General features: G+C 44.8%; 1 protein-coding gene and 1 long non-coding RNA gene across 4 annotated transcripts in view; one reads left to right on the top strand and one right to left on the bottom strand.

Annotated features, from left to right (window-relative positions):
* The window catches only part of COL4A6 (collagen type IV alpha 6 chain), a 172,640-nt gene that overhangs the window by 75,889 nt on the left and 82,221 nt on the right, over positions 1-14,530 (bottom strand). The window lies entirely within an intron of this gene.
* On the top strand, positions 7,646-13,481 carry LOC308468413. Its single transcript, XR_013981641.1, has 3 exons — positions 7,646-10,202; positions 10,366-10,546; positions 12,612-13,481. It is a non-coding gene; the product is annotated as an uncharacterized lncRNA (long non-coding RNA).

The following is a 14,530-nucleotide window of genomic DNA, read 5'->3' as shown; positions in this document are numbered from 1 at the left end:
GCTGGCAACAACATTTTCCACAGTAGAATAGAAAGAAACTGGTTAAACCATGGACAACAAAACCTAAGTGGCCAGGCCTTCTGCATTTTTCATTTGCACATTGTTTACATTTATTATATCAGGAACCCCTAAAATGTCAGCTAAGCACATGGCAAAATTTGCTTCTTTAACTGAGGCCCCCATCTGCACTATACATTTAAAGCAGTATCAACCACTTTGAGGAGTCATGGCTCCCCCCCCCCAAGGAATCCTGGGAACTGTAGTTTGTCAAGGTTACTGAGAGGTGTTCGACAACCTCTATTCCTCTCAAAACTACAATTCCAATCAATGCTTCTTCCCAGAGAGGTCTGGAAAATCTTACCCTGTGAGGGCAACAGGAGCTTCATAACTATGCTTTACAACTTTGGGGGAAGCCATGGCTGTTGAAAGTGGTATGAAACTACTTTTAAACGTATGGTGTAGATGGGAGACTCAGTCTGAATCTAGTACAGTGGTACCTTGGTTTTCGAATGGCTTGGCTCCCAAACAAATTGTTTCCCAAACACCGCAAACCCGGAAGTGAGTGTTCCAGTTTGCAAACGTTTTTTGGAAGCTGAATGTCCGACGTGGCTTCCACTTGAGTGCAGGAAGTTCCTGCAGCCAAATGGAAGCTCCGTCTAGGTTTTTGAACCATTTTGGAAGTTGAATGGTCTCCCAGAATGGATTAAATTCGAGAACCAAGGTACCACTGTACAGCTAAGGCTATAATTCTAAGTAACGAGTAGCTTCCATTGAGGACTCTTCTGTTTACCACATTTACATTTGGCTCTTCTTCTAAGAAGCTCAAATGGCAACCATGGGGGGGATTATCTGAGTTTATTCTCAAATCAACACTGCGAGGTAGGTTAGGCTGAGAAAGAGCAGAACACTGATGCAAAGTAGTAAAAATGCTTACAGCATTGTTATTTGGGGACAAATAACAGCCACAAGTGTATGAGGTGGAGAATGTGAATGGGGAAGAGCCCCCCTGCCCCCTTCACTCACAATACTTGAGGGTTGTCCAATGAAGCTCAATGGTGAGGGATGTAGGACCAGCAAAAGAAAGCGCTTCCCAGCACACAGTCAAACCATGGGATTTGCTATCACAACTATTTTACTGTCCTAAGCAAAAACAAACTCTATTATTATTATATTACGGTAATTATATGAATAATTTTTGTTAATGGTTTTCATCCAGTTCTTCAGCTAAAAAATGGCTCCCAAAGCAGCTTACAAATATCAGTGACAAGACAGAGCCTGCCCTCAGGCTTACAACCTAAGACAAACCACACAAAAGGAAAAGAGACAGGGAAGGAGAAGGAGAAAAGCAAGCCAAGGCACTAATGTTTCAGGGATCCTGTAGTGAACAGAAACAATGGACATTTTCTTTTTTTTAAGAGCAGTCAAAAGCGCTGGCCTTCCAGCAAAGCCGGTTGGAGAGGCCCTCTTCGGTGGTGGAAGTCCCATCTGTCTCACAGCCTGATGGAACCTTATAGCTTGAGCCAGTCCTTCTTTCAGCTGCAGCACGCTAGAGCACAGTTCTAGCACCTTTCAGGTGGGCGCCATTGCAGGTTGGCTCCCCCCGCCTGTTTCTTGCCTTTATGTAATTCAGAGAAGCCCAAAATGAACATTTCAAGTCAAAACAGAAGCTGACTCCACCTAACTCCTAGCCACTCCTAGCTGCGATTGGTCAAAATACGGGATGGGGCCAATTCGTATTTCCTTTTCTTCAATCTTTCTCCCATGTACCAGCAGCAAGCTTTAAGATTTCCAGCTGGGTCTCTACCGTTGCACACAGGCACACTGTGCAAGGGCCCTTCTGAGCTGCCCTAGCCACCTGCCTAAATCTAAGAGAACAAGAGAGGTGGGGGCTATTTGACCTGCACCAGAACTAGGGGTGACCCCCAAATCAACTAGAGAGACAGCTTGCTGTAGTTCTAAGCACCTCTGTGGGCAGTTAACAAGGCTGTTGACAAACCGGCATCTGTTCAGGGCTGCCGCAAGTCACCCAGTGACTTACAAGCATCCTCAAGGCGTGAGCTAACAGCAGAAATGTGTTGCGATGGGTAGACTCAAGTATCATATGATATCAGAGAGAGAGAGAGAGAGAGAGAGAGAGAGCGCTTTGTCTGTGTACAGGTTGTGTACAGGTTTCAATCCCCTGCATCTCAAGGTAGGGATGCGAAAGACTCCTGTCTGAAATCCTGGCGAGTCACTGGTAGTCAGGGTAGAGTCTACTCAGTAGACAAAATTGGGCTACATGGACAAATGGTCTGACTCATTTATTTATATACCAGTTTATGGGTTTTGTGCTGAATGTCACTGCCTATACCAATCTTATATTTGTGCTACCAAATGATTCTATGTATACCTTATATAGTTCAAGTGAAGAACTTCTTAAAAAAACAACACCATCTGATTTTAATATGCATCATGGGAACACAACCTGGAACAAAAGTGAAGCATTATGTTTCACACACTGTCATATTTGGTTCCTTTTTCATGTCACAGTGGCTTGTGTGTACCGTATTTTTCGCCCCATAGGACGCACCGCCCTATAGGACGCACCTAGGTTTTTTTTGGGGGGGGGGGGATAAAGAAAAAAAATTATTTCCCCCCCAGGCACGGGGCTGGCGCGGGGGAAGCCCGAGCTTCCCCGACCCCAGCCCCCAGAAGAGCCTGCTATCCGCAAGCCTAGGGAGCCGCGCCGGTCTACCCAGGCTTGCGGACAGCTGTGCGAAGCCCGGGCGCGCTGAGGCTTCCTAATGCAGGCAGCTGTGTGTAACCCTCCGGAGCCCGGCACAGCTTGGCGCTGGGCTCTGGAGGGTCCCGCAGAGCTGCGCGGACCCCGGGAGGGCAGGCAGCTCTGCGCGACCCTCCGGAGGCTGGTGCGGCTTGGCGCCGGGCTCTGGAGCGATGCGCAGAGCTGTGCGGACCCCGGGAGCGCAGGCAGCTCTGCGCGACCGTCCGGAGCCCGGCGTGGCTTGGCGTCAGGCTCCGGAGGGTCGTGCAGAGCTTCCTGAAGCCTGGAGAGCGAGAGCCTCTCGCTCTCCAGGCTTCAGCGAAAGCCTGTATTCGCCCCATAGGACACACCCACATTTCCCCTTCATTTTTGGAGGGGGAAAAGTGCATCCTATAGGGCGAAAAATACGGTAATTAACGAACCTCCCAGGGCTTTAGGGTTTTGTTTCATTTTTGCTGTTGTTTACAGTAGTGTTTGCCTAGCTCAAAACCAGAAGTTACTATACATTCCAGTGACCCCCCTGAGTTTTTTACTGTGGAAAAAACAATTAAAATATAATCTCTGAGATAACTGTACTAAATAAGTTTCAGTACAGACATTGGCAGAGCTTTCCCCATAAAGTTCAAAGTGTTTCCAGCTGCTGTAATAGTGTAGTAATTAACATTGCAATCCTACCCATTGCTCAGATGTAGCACTAACTGTACTCAATAAGGCTTTCTCCCAGGTTAAATGTACATAGAATTATTTATTTATTTTTGGGAAAATGTATATTTAATTAATATCTCAAGTCTGTTTTGCCATAAAGATGCAAACATGTTAATTCACTCACAAGTAGTCCTACTGAGTCTTAGCTGTGACATCTGGCCCACAGGACAGAAGAGTCTTCCAGAAGATTTGCAAAATTATTGTGATATGCACACAACACCCATCAGCAAAAATGCAGGCAGTAGCTAGAATCCCATTTTCCACGGTGGCTAAATGGGTGCTTACAGGAAGCCCACCAAGCAGGACATGAGCGCAATGACCCCTCTATCAATGTCATTACTCAGCAATGTACAGTGTAATGTACATTATCTATGTACACACAAGGGATGCGGGTGACGCTGTGGTCTAAACCACAGAGCCTAGGACTTGCCGATCAGAAGATCGGCGGTTCGAATCCCTGCCCTGCGACGGGGTGAGCTCCCATTGCTCAGTCCCTGCTCCTGCCAACCTAGCAGTTCGAAAGCACGTCAAAGTGCAAGTAGATAAATAGGTACCGCTCAGGCGGGAAGGTAAACGGCGTTTCCGTGCGTTGCTCTGGTTCGCCAGAAGCGGCTTAGTCATGCTGGCCACATGACCCAGAAGCTGTACGCCGGCTCCCTTGGCCAGTGAAGTGAGATGAGTGCCGCAACCACAGAGTCGGCCACGACTGGACCTAATGGTCAGGGGTCCCTTTACCTTTATGTACACACAATTATATAGCATGTGTGTGTAGATAGGCAGACAAGTAATACCCAGTGCTGCATGAGTGGATTTCCTTTTCCTGGCTGCCCCATGCCCCTGCTGTACCTTGCAAACCCACCCAGTCTGCTCCAGAGGATCCCCCCAGCCCTCTGAAGCAGATCGGGTGGATTTGTGAGGGGCTGCATGGGGGAGGAGAGGAAAGGAAAAGGGAGTCTCATTGGGCAAGCATAAACTTCGCAGTGGTTCTCAACCTGTGGGTCCCCAGATGTTGTTGGACTACAACTCCCATCATCCCTGAGCTCTGGCCTTGCTAGCTAGGGGTGATGGGAGTTGTAGTTCAACAACCTCTGGGGACCCACAGGTTGAGAAAGGCCGAGTGTGCATACACAGCACTGAGGTAGGTGTGGGAGAATTCTATTTTACTAATTTGCTTTAGAGCACAAATAAAGATAGAAGGATATATTCAAATTTACATTCCTTAGGGACATTGCAAGCTGACCTATACCAAGTCAGACACCGTTGCCACAGACTGGCAGTGGCCTCAAATGACTTCAGGCAGGTATCTCTCCCAGGCTTACCTGGAGAGGCCAGAGGGATTGAACCTGGGAACTTTTCCATGCGGAGCTTGTGCTCTGCCACTGAGCTGCAGTCCCTGCCCCCCACCCCAACCTGAGACAAATTTGGAAATGCTGTCCAGGCTTATGCAGAATTTAACATTTGCAAACTGATGCTTCAGGCAGTGGGGGAGGGGGACACAAAACAAAATAGCCCCCTGTTTTGCTTTTTACACTGTCAGGGGAAAGTGGCAAGTGAGTGAAATCCTACCATGCGCCCCTGCCAAGTCTAGCAGCGCTGTTTAATTGGGGTGGGCGGTGGGGGATGGGGATGAAGCATTACACATACACTTTTTCCTTCCCAAGAAATGAGTGGGTAGGGTCACCCCTCCCCCCTGAAAGAGTGGGGCAGGCGCCAAGTGTGTTCACTGTGGCTGATCTCCACTGCCTGAGCCTGCAGTCCTCGTGCCACCCGCGAGGATCAAACTCAGGCGGGATCAAATGCCCTAAGCAACATCAGAGATGTGGAGGGATAGCTCTAGGCCAGCAGGAATGCAGATAACTTGCAATTACATGAGATCTCATTCATGGATTGTCAAATTAGCAGAGGCTGGCAAGCGCTCCTTACCTCCTCTTAATTGAGAGCAAAAATGAGCTCTGGCATAGCACTTTGGAATGAAAGGAACTAGAGATATGTGAGGAATTTGCCCTTTGTTTTAAGAAGCATGGACAGTTAACATGGATGTCAAAACACACAGGGCTTGGTGAAATTCTAGGGGATAAAACCGCTGTAAAAGGGGCTGGCTCATGTGGCAACAGCATTGCTCGAAACCACACTTTAAAAAGAAAAGAAAAGAAAATGGAAAGCTTAAAACTTATGCATATGAATCTTTCATCTCTGAAAGCCAGTTCCCTGCCACTCCCTGCCACTAATCTAACCATCATATAAGGACATTACAACAATTAGATGATGAGTAAAATTCCTTAGCTCATTCCTGGAAGAATGATGAAACCATTTTTACAATTATTATTATGGTATTTTAGATAGTCCACAGCATTTAGATCAGATAGATTAACAGCAAATTACTGTACTTGTTGCACATTCCATCCTGAAATGTGGCAGGGTGGACAAACAAGGTTACCAACTTCGAATTTATATTTTATATCATATGCAGTCATTTGATTTAATCTTGTCTTCAAGAAACTTGTCTTGTTGATGTTAATGCTGCCCACCTGCAGGGTTTTAAGACATGACAGCTCTCCCATCAATGAAGTTAGGCTGTGGGTGTGGGGATTTGAATGTTCTCATTTCTCCAGATTCACATATCAAAAGCATTTGTAGTGCACACCGTTTATTAAGCGTTGGAAACAACGCAGCGAAAGTAACGCAATGCTATAACCCAAACAGAGTTTTATTTTGTGCACCCATCCAAAGTTCTTGACCTGTCTTTTTCTTTGGATTTCGACCACTTCATCCAAAGGTGGCTAACCTGTTGCCCTACAGATGTTCTCAGACTTCAACTCCCATGAACCTCAGTCAAACAGAGACAATTGTCAGTGATGATGGGAATTGTAATTGGGCAACATCAAGAGGGCCAAAGCTTGCCCATTCCCAGTCTAATCTCAAGTGAAACCTAATAATCATCCCATCATCCTTGACCATTGGTGGTGCTTAAAACCCCCCAAAAAACAATACTTTTTGCAGTTCGGAAAGTAACAAGGAAATGCTTTGAAAATGCAGGGTGAATGAATTATTAATAGAAAGACCCCAGAATCAAATTAAGATGAAACGAAATTAATGCTCTTTGTCAACCCTCTATTGCTCAGAACAGACAGAGTACCGGTAAGCTTTGTGCAAGTAAATTAATATGAATGCTTTAAAAGCAGATAGTCTTGAGGAGGCTAGTCTAACCCAGACTTCTGCAACCTGGTGTCATATGAACATAGGATGCTATGTTATACAGACTCTTGGCCCTTCTATTGCAATATTGTCTAAACTAACAGCGGCTCTTCTAGGTACCATATAAGGGACAAAAGTGCTTTTTTCTGGGGGTATGCATACCCCTAAACATTTTGTGAATCTTTGTACTTTTGTCCATTTACTGTATTTATTTTTCCCAATTTGGACTATAAAATGGTGATTTTATTTTTAGAAAATAGGCACAGGGGCATCCTACGTGGAGAAGGCCAATGGTCAGGGATAGTGGAATTAGTTTTGAAACCTCTGTCTGCAGAAGGCTTATGACTGGCAGACCTTCTATGACTAATGAAAGCACAAACAGGTAAGCACTCTTCATGCCTCTCCAGAGGAGCCCCCTCACCTTTGAAAACCCCTGCTCCACAGAGCACTCTTGCCATCTCTCCCTCTCTCCCTCTCTGGTATTTGGACTGACTGTGCCAACTCTCCATTCCAGAGCCCAGCAATGCCTTTTATGGTCTGATAGATTCAGAGTTGCCTGATCTACTTCAGCTCTGGTGAGAGGTCATCTAAACCCACTTTATCATTCCCTGAGCCAAATTGCTCGTTGGAGACTGCATTTTAAAAGTATAATTAAAAATGTTTGGGCAGCGAGCTGACAGAAAAATGGCACCCAGCAAAGCACTGCCAGTCCTGTCCCGTTCTGCCCCCCTCATTTCTTTTTTTATAGCATTATGCTTTTCATGCATAGGACATTTATTCTTTGGTTCTATTCAATGCTCCTTTTGGGACTTGTTTCCATGTCTCTCATTTGAAATCCTCAAGCTATAGAGTGGGTCTGTTAATCCTGGTGGTGTTGATCATAAAGCAGCCTCTACTTTTAACTATGGATCATTATGACGACTCTCATTTTACATACACAAGAAAAAGAAGACGTGTCCAGGGAAAAGGGGACATATGGCAACCCTACATTACGATCATTTTGAAACAAAACTTTAAGGCAAGACAAAACACAATCAGTTCGATAGGGAATGGTTTATGTTCATCAAATTTATAAACAGTACTCAGAGGTCACATCGTACCCCCTGCATCCCATTCAACTATAGGGAGCGAATACCAGAATATGGTGTTTATACTTGCTTCTCAATGCGTCTTGAGATGGCTACATAGTCCGTCCTGCACAGGTTTAATGATGGCTGCTTACTGCTTTTATGTTCACTCTGTATGTTCACAAAAGTAATAACAAACGTTTCCCAGATGTTGCTGTTCATGGTGTACAACTATTCTGAAGCCATTCAAAGTATTATTTGTCTCAAGAGTTAACTGTAGTGTTGCCCTTAAGCTGATAAAACAATGAACGAACGCATGAATGGGAAGGAAACTGAAATCTTGATTAGTCTTGGATTGTCATGTTTCCTTTGAGGCATTCATAACCTAAGGAATTTGCCTTATTCTAGGTTGAACTGTTTGCCCACCTAGCAATGTACTGTCTATTTTGACAGGCAGCACCTCTTCAAGTTGTCTCAGTCAGAGGCCTTTCAGATCGCCTAATAGCTGATATTTTTAAAATAAACAAAACTGGAGGTGTTTGTGATACCACTGAGATATGGTCCCATTGCAGTGGAAGGTAGTTGGATCCAGTAACATTCAACACAGATCCTTGCACGGAAGGGAATTGTCAGTGCATCTGATGCTGACACTGCCTCACCTCCACCTCCCCAGCAGGTATGGGAACCCACATTGAACAGGAAAGCCAGGATTGCAATTGATTTTGCACCCCACCCCTCAGCATTACAGACTGAGCTACAATACAGATTGGGCTACAGAAATACCCCCACAATAAAGGTCCATCTCTTCACACAAGTGATTCAGCTCTCTTCCAGTTTAGTTGAAGCTTATCTACACATTCTAGCCCACTAGGCCTCTCCCCAAGAAGGAGCTAGTGACCAAAAATGTAAGTTCTGCTCAAAGCAATGGGACTTAATTATATTATGCTTAGTGGACTACAGGAGTGATCTAGTGCAGTATTATTATTGTTATTATTATTTAACTAAAATATATATACCAAGTACTTGACAGAATACCCTTAAGCAGTTTACAAAGATCTAAAATGTTCAGTAACACTCCGCCGATAAAAGCAAACATTAAAAAACAAATTAACATAAAATGATAAAAAAGCAATTTTAAAACACACACACACATATAAATAATTAATAACAACATTACATTTTAAAATTACACGCTGGGATAGGTTTGCTGAAACAGAAAGTTTTTTTAGTCAGCATGAAAATAATTCAGCCAAAGGCACCTGCTTAATATCAATGGGCAGGAAGTTCCAAAAAGTAAATGTTCCCACACTGAAGGATTTATTCCCTACAAGTGTGGAATGAACATTTTGTGGCATTTGTATTAAAAAAAAACCCAGATAAAAAGTACTCCCTAACCCCCCCAAAGGGATTGTGAGATGATGCTATTGAACAAAAAGCCATATTTCTTTAATTTGTACACAGAGGAATGCCTGTTACAGTTCCCCCATTTACGTAGATCCAACTGAGATAGTTATTGTCCAGTTCTGTACAACCCTGATCACCATTCTTATAGCAGGGATGAGGAGCATGTGGCCCTCCAGATGTTGCTGGACTATACCTCCCAACATCCCTTACCACTGCTGTGCTAGAAGGGGCTCATGGGAGTTGGAGTCCAATAAATATCAGGAGCGCTGCAGATTCCCAGCCCTGCCCTAGGGCCTGTAAACTGGGTGGAACTAGTTATATCTCTTTTGATTTCAACAGAGGAAAGGGCAGCTCCAGCCAGCCAGCATGACTGTTTTCTAGACAAGCTTATGCTAATATAAATTGTTAGTTTTCAAGGTGTCACAGAAGCAGACTAAACAAGAATAGGGCTGGACTTTCTGAGGGGAAAAAACGACCATAATTTGGGAAGGCAAATGTCTCCAACCCAAATACCCAAGAAAATGAAGTTTATGCAATCTTTCTTCTCAAGTGGAGTACGCTAAACAGGGTAATAGTGAAAATGAACAAATCCTTCACTGGAATTCCCACTGGCTAAGGTTTATAAAATAAATGATTCATTCCAGTGGTGCTTGTCATCACTTAAATTGTATGTCTAAGTCCTTGGACCTTTCATTACGTGGCTGTATTAACACTCCAAAAAGGCTGTTCGTTCCATTTGTTGGTATAAAGTGCACTTCCAGTCTGCTTAATCTTTGATGGACAGGCCTGATTGTTCCTGAAATCCCTGGCTATACAATACAACAAAGGCTTAAAGGCCTTTCTGGGCCTGGGCTACTACCCACAATGCACTGTGCTTCCTGTCCCTGTAGGGCTGGAATTCATGACCATGCAAAATGCTCAATCACACACTAGGCCAGGGCTTAAGCTGGGCTCTTTGTACGGCAGCATCTAAGGTCGGGAAGAAGATTTTAACTGTCAGGGCTTGGTGCTCATTGGCTCATTGATGAGAGGGAGAAGGAAATGCAGAGACACAAGATCACCAGCGGATGGTGTGTAGCTAACAGCAATCTGGCTCTGATAACAGGGGAGCCTGTTGGCTGGATTCCCATCTGTGGCTTAAGGGAGTTTGATATGGGACCCTAAGGGGTGGCTTATCTCTCCAAACCTGAACAGCAATGCCTGAATAGCAACTGTCTTGTGCTCCCCCCATAGAAAGGAGGAACCGAGTAAATACTTTCTCAACTACTCATCCGTCACACAAGAGGTCTGGAAGCAAGCGAAACCTTGAAAAGTGCCAAAATCTACTCTTTGGTTTTGTCAATACTCCAAAAAGAAAGAATGTGAAATATCTCAGTGGAGCAGTTTTGCCATCCATCCTAAGAAAAGCACAAGGGTGAGTTTCATTGCAACACACCTCCAGATGCTTTGGTAGCATCTGGAATGTAAAAATGTAAGAAGAGCTCTGCTGGATCAGACCAAAGCCCAACTAGCTCAGGACCCTCTTTCCTGTGATGGCCAAACAGATATGTGGGAGACACCCACAAACAGGGTTTATCCTACTGGTATTAAGAGGTACACAACTCCTACTGATATTAAGAGGTACACAACTTCTGCACCTGGGGTTCCACTGAATTACCACAGTGCCCATTGATAGACATCCGCCATGAATTTATCCAGTCCCTGAAAGAACAAAGTCTGGGTAGAGGTCATGAAAGATTAAACATTCTGCAAAGATGGCCTAGTCCATGCCACCTCAAGATCAGGTAGCACTTCTGGTCACCCCAAACAACATGTTTAAAGCCCTTCTTTTAATCACAGGGTATGGGTATCTCTAAAGCACAATGAGTCTCAATGAACAGAAATTCAGCACATATGGATTGAAATTCACCATATTTTGATTAGAACCAAGGCAGACCAGATTTACAAAACATGTTGGTGTGTGTGTGTGTGTGTGTGTGTGTGAGAGAGAGAGAGAGAGAGAGAGAGAGAGAGAGGGTGGTGGTGGTATAGAGGTCAGGGTGTAGCACCAGAACCTGGGAGGCCAGGGTTCAACCTCCACCCTCGGCCATAAAGCTTGCCCTTGTGCCAGTCACTCACTCTCAGCCTAAGAACATCCAGAGAGCTTTATGACCAAGTGGAGATTTGAACCTTGGTCTCCCAGGTCCTAGTCCAACATTATAACCACTACACCACACAATACAAATTTATGAATGTTTATTCAATTAACTATAACTAGGGGCTCAGTTACATCTCCACTTTCCCTCGGGAAAATGCACTGTTTTAGCCAACTGAATCAGAGCAAATGCCAATCAGATTTTCTCTGGATTGATGTTTGCTCTGATTTTGTGCGAAACAGTGGGTTTCCTGGGGGAAAGCAGCAGGGCAAAGGCTAAATCGCTTGAAACCATGAGTAGAAAGCACAGGAGAGGGAGAAAAGCACTTGAACCTGTGTTTTTGAGGCACAAGACGAGCTGAATTCGGACAAGCCTCCCCCCCCCCCGTTAATCAGCTAAGAATACCCTCAACCAGGAGTAGCCTTGCTTATATTATCTGTAAAAGAAGCAGCATTTTATACAGATAAGGGTGGCCTCAGGACACACCTTAGCCACAGACACGTTGGCATTAACAAGCCCTCCATCAGAGAAAGCCTAGCATTCCACGGCATTCCAATCATACCCCGTTCGGAACGAAATGCTGTCAGCAGCAAACTCTTATGCATTCTCTGCCTTTGCTGCGATATCTGAGCAAAACACTGGTCTTTAGTCAGCCAGAGGGGTTATTCTGCTCTTGTGTGTGAGCACAAAGTATCATGGTGAGAGATCCCTGTGCTGAAGCATGCGGCTGAGAAGCAATGAGGAACTTCCGCATTGCTGTTTTTAATTCAGTCGCTACAGTTGCCACTGCTGACACCAGTCACAAAGTTTGCTTGGCTGATCCAGTGCCAGGAGGGGCATTGCCGGCACTCCATCGCCAGCTGGAAAAGGCCACCTCTGAGTCTATACTTCACATTGGAAGCATAAGTTACACAATGCTAAGGGGAAGGAACTGACCTATCTTCAAAATTTGCACCAATGGAGGGGATGTAAAAGAATGACAGGAGAGGAAACAGATAACTGGGTCCACACCCACACCATACATTTAAAGCAGAGCCTTCCAAACTGTGTGTTGCAACACGTTACATGTGTCAGCTGCGGTGTGTGGGTGTGGAACATGAATGCTCCCCGCGCTCCTCCTGGGGCAGGAAAGGGGTTAGTTTAACCTCCAGTTTGCTAGTAAAACTGAATTAGTGTGTCATGAAATAACACATGTCTAAAAAGTGTGTCACCAACATGAAAAGTTTGGAAAGCTCCGATTTAAAAGTTTAACGTTCATGGCTTCTCTCAAGCAACAATGGGAATGGTAGTTTGTAAAGGGTGTTGGGAATTGTTGCTCTTATATTTATGCTTTGCTTTTTGAAGTTCCCTATCTTGGATTAATGAAGATACACCCAAGAAGGTGGTGGATGGAAATTGAAGGACCTTGCTTGAGAGGCAGTGTAGAGGGGACTTGGTCCCCAGCAGGTGGATCATTCTAAGTCCTAAAACAAGAAGCTATATTACCAGATGTTTCCAAACAGCAAGGAGCAGTTCATGATCAAGGAAATGGCAGGCAGCTTTCTGTGGAGGTGCTGCTGTTACTACTAAAAAGTTGATTTATGGGGATATTTGGGGCATATTGGATACCCCACAAAATCTACAGAAGAACTGGGAATGACAGTGGGAAACTGGAAAATAAAATATAGCAAAACGGGGTTTAAAAACCTGCTACTACCACCTAGTGGTTTTGTGTTGTTGTTTTTTGCAGGGTGGGGAAAGGCACGATAAACTTTTTTTTGAGAGGGTGACAGAAACCATACCTCTCAACAGAGTGCTTTTGGGGGGGGGGGCTGCTATGACATGCGAATCACATGACTCACACAGACATGCAGCCCCGGAAGACGGCATCCCGGTTTTTTTGCCACAACATGTTGGAGAGTATGCAGATACAAGTTCTATGGCAATTCAGTTTTAAGTATGTCTCAGTGCCCTTCTTCTTGTAGGACTTAATTGAAATAGACTAACAGGTTGCCTGGCACAGAAACTGAGTACCAAAACAGTTCATACTCAACTTCCAGTGTTGGATCATGTTGTCCTTATATTTAATACATATGCTAAGCCCCACCCCAGATCAAGATTATTGGTAATGTTTATTTTACTTAGACAATGTATATACTACTTAATTACAATCTTCTCTCAGCAATGTACAAGGAAAGCAATACCATGAAAAGAAAAAAACCATTAAAACTATATTTTTGGGTGTCCTCTTCGTTCCTATTTACCCTGCTGTATGATAAAAGTAGGGGACGCAGGTGTCGCTGTGGGTAAAACCTCAGCGCCTAGGACTTGCCGATCGTCAGGTCAGCGGTTGGAATCCCCGCGGCGGGGTGCGCTCCCGTTGCTCAGTCCCAGCGCCTGCCAACCTAGCAGTTCGAAAGCACCCCTGGGTGCAAGTAGATAAATAGGGACCGCTTACTAGCGGGAAGGTAAACGGCGTTTCCGTGTGCTGCGCTGGTGCTGGCTCGCCAGAGCAGCTTCGTCACGCTGGCCACGTGACCCGGAAGTGTCTCCGGACAGCGCTGGCTCCTGGCCTCTTAAGTGAGATGAGCGCACAACCCTAGAGTCGGACACGACTGGCCCGTATACGGGCAGGGGTACCTTTACCTTTACCTATGATAAAAGTAGTAATGAAAACTCCAGATTCTGCCCAAATAAATGCACAGGCGAGATGCAATATAACCTTCCACCACCAAGAAAGGAGGGATTACTCACAGTTCTTATCATTTTGGGATTTTTGGCCCAAGACTCCAGATACTCTGCATACATCACCCATGAACATTTAAAAAGTGAGGTTGAAACTAGCTGTGCTTATCTTAGTACATTGTACAGAGTATTTGGATACTGATTCAGACACAGAAAGCATTTTCCTTGCATATTTCCTATACTTCTGGCAAATCTGTATCAGTCACCAACATATTTCCTCTTCCAAGGCAGAACCCTTCTAGAAGCAGTGGAAAACAGCTGGCAAATGAGTTCAAAACTGCATGCAAACCCAGGAGCTTAGGAATAAATCCTCATGGGTTCTGCCAGACTGACTATGTGCAGGTTGAAGATTGTAGAATCAATTCAAATGTTTGCAGCTTGAATGAGTAGCTTGAAAAGAAATGTCCTGAGGACATTCAGTGGGGGAGATTTGTCTGCACAACAGTGCTTGAATAGTTTCAAGGGCCATTACATACGTAACCTGAAGCAGACTATGTTTTCTTAACTCAGATTCCACTCACTTTCAAAGCACCATGTAC

The sequence above is a fragment of the Podarcis pityusensis genome (assembly GCF_964106645.2).
Source record: "Podarcis pityusensis genome assembly, chromosome: Z".
Taxonomy (NCBI): Eukaryota; Metazoa; Chordata; class Lepidosauria; order Squamata; family Lacertidae; genus Podarcis; species Podarcis pityusensis.
This window is presented reverse-complemented; position numbering and strand designations above follow the sequence as displayed.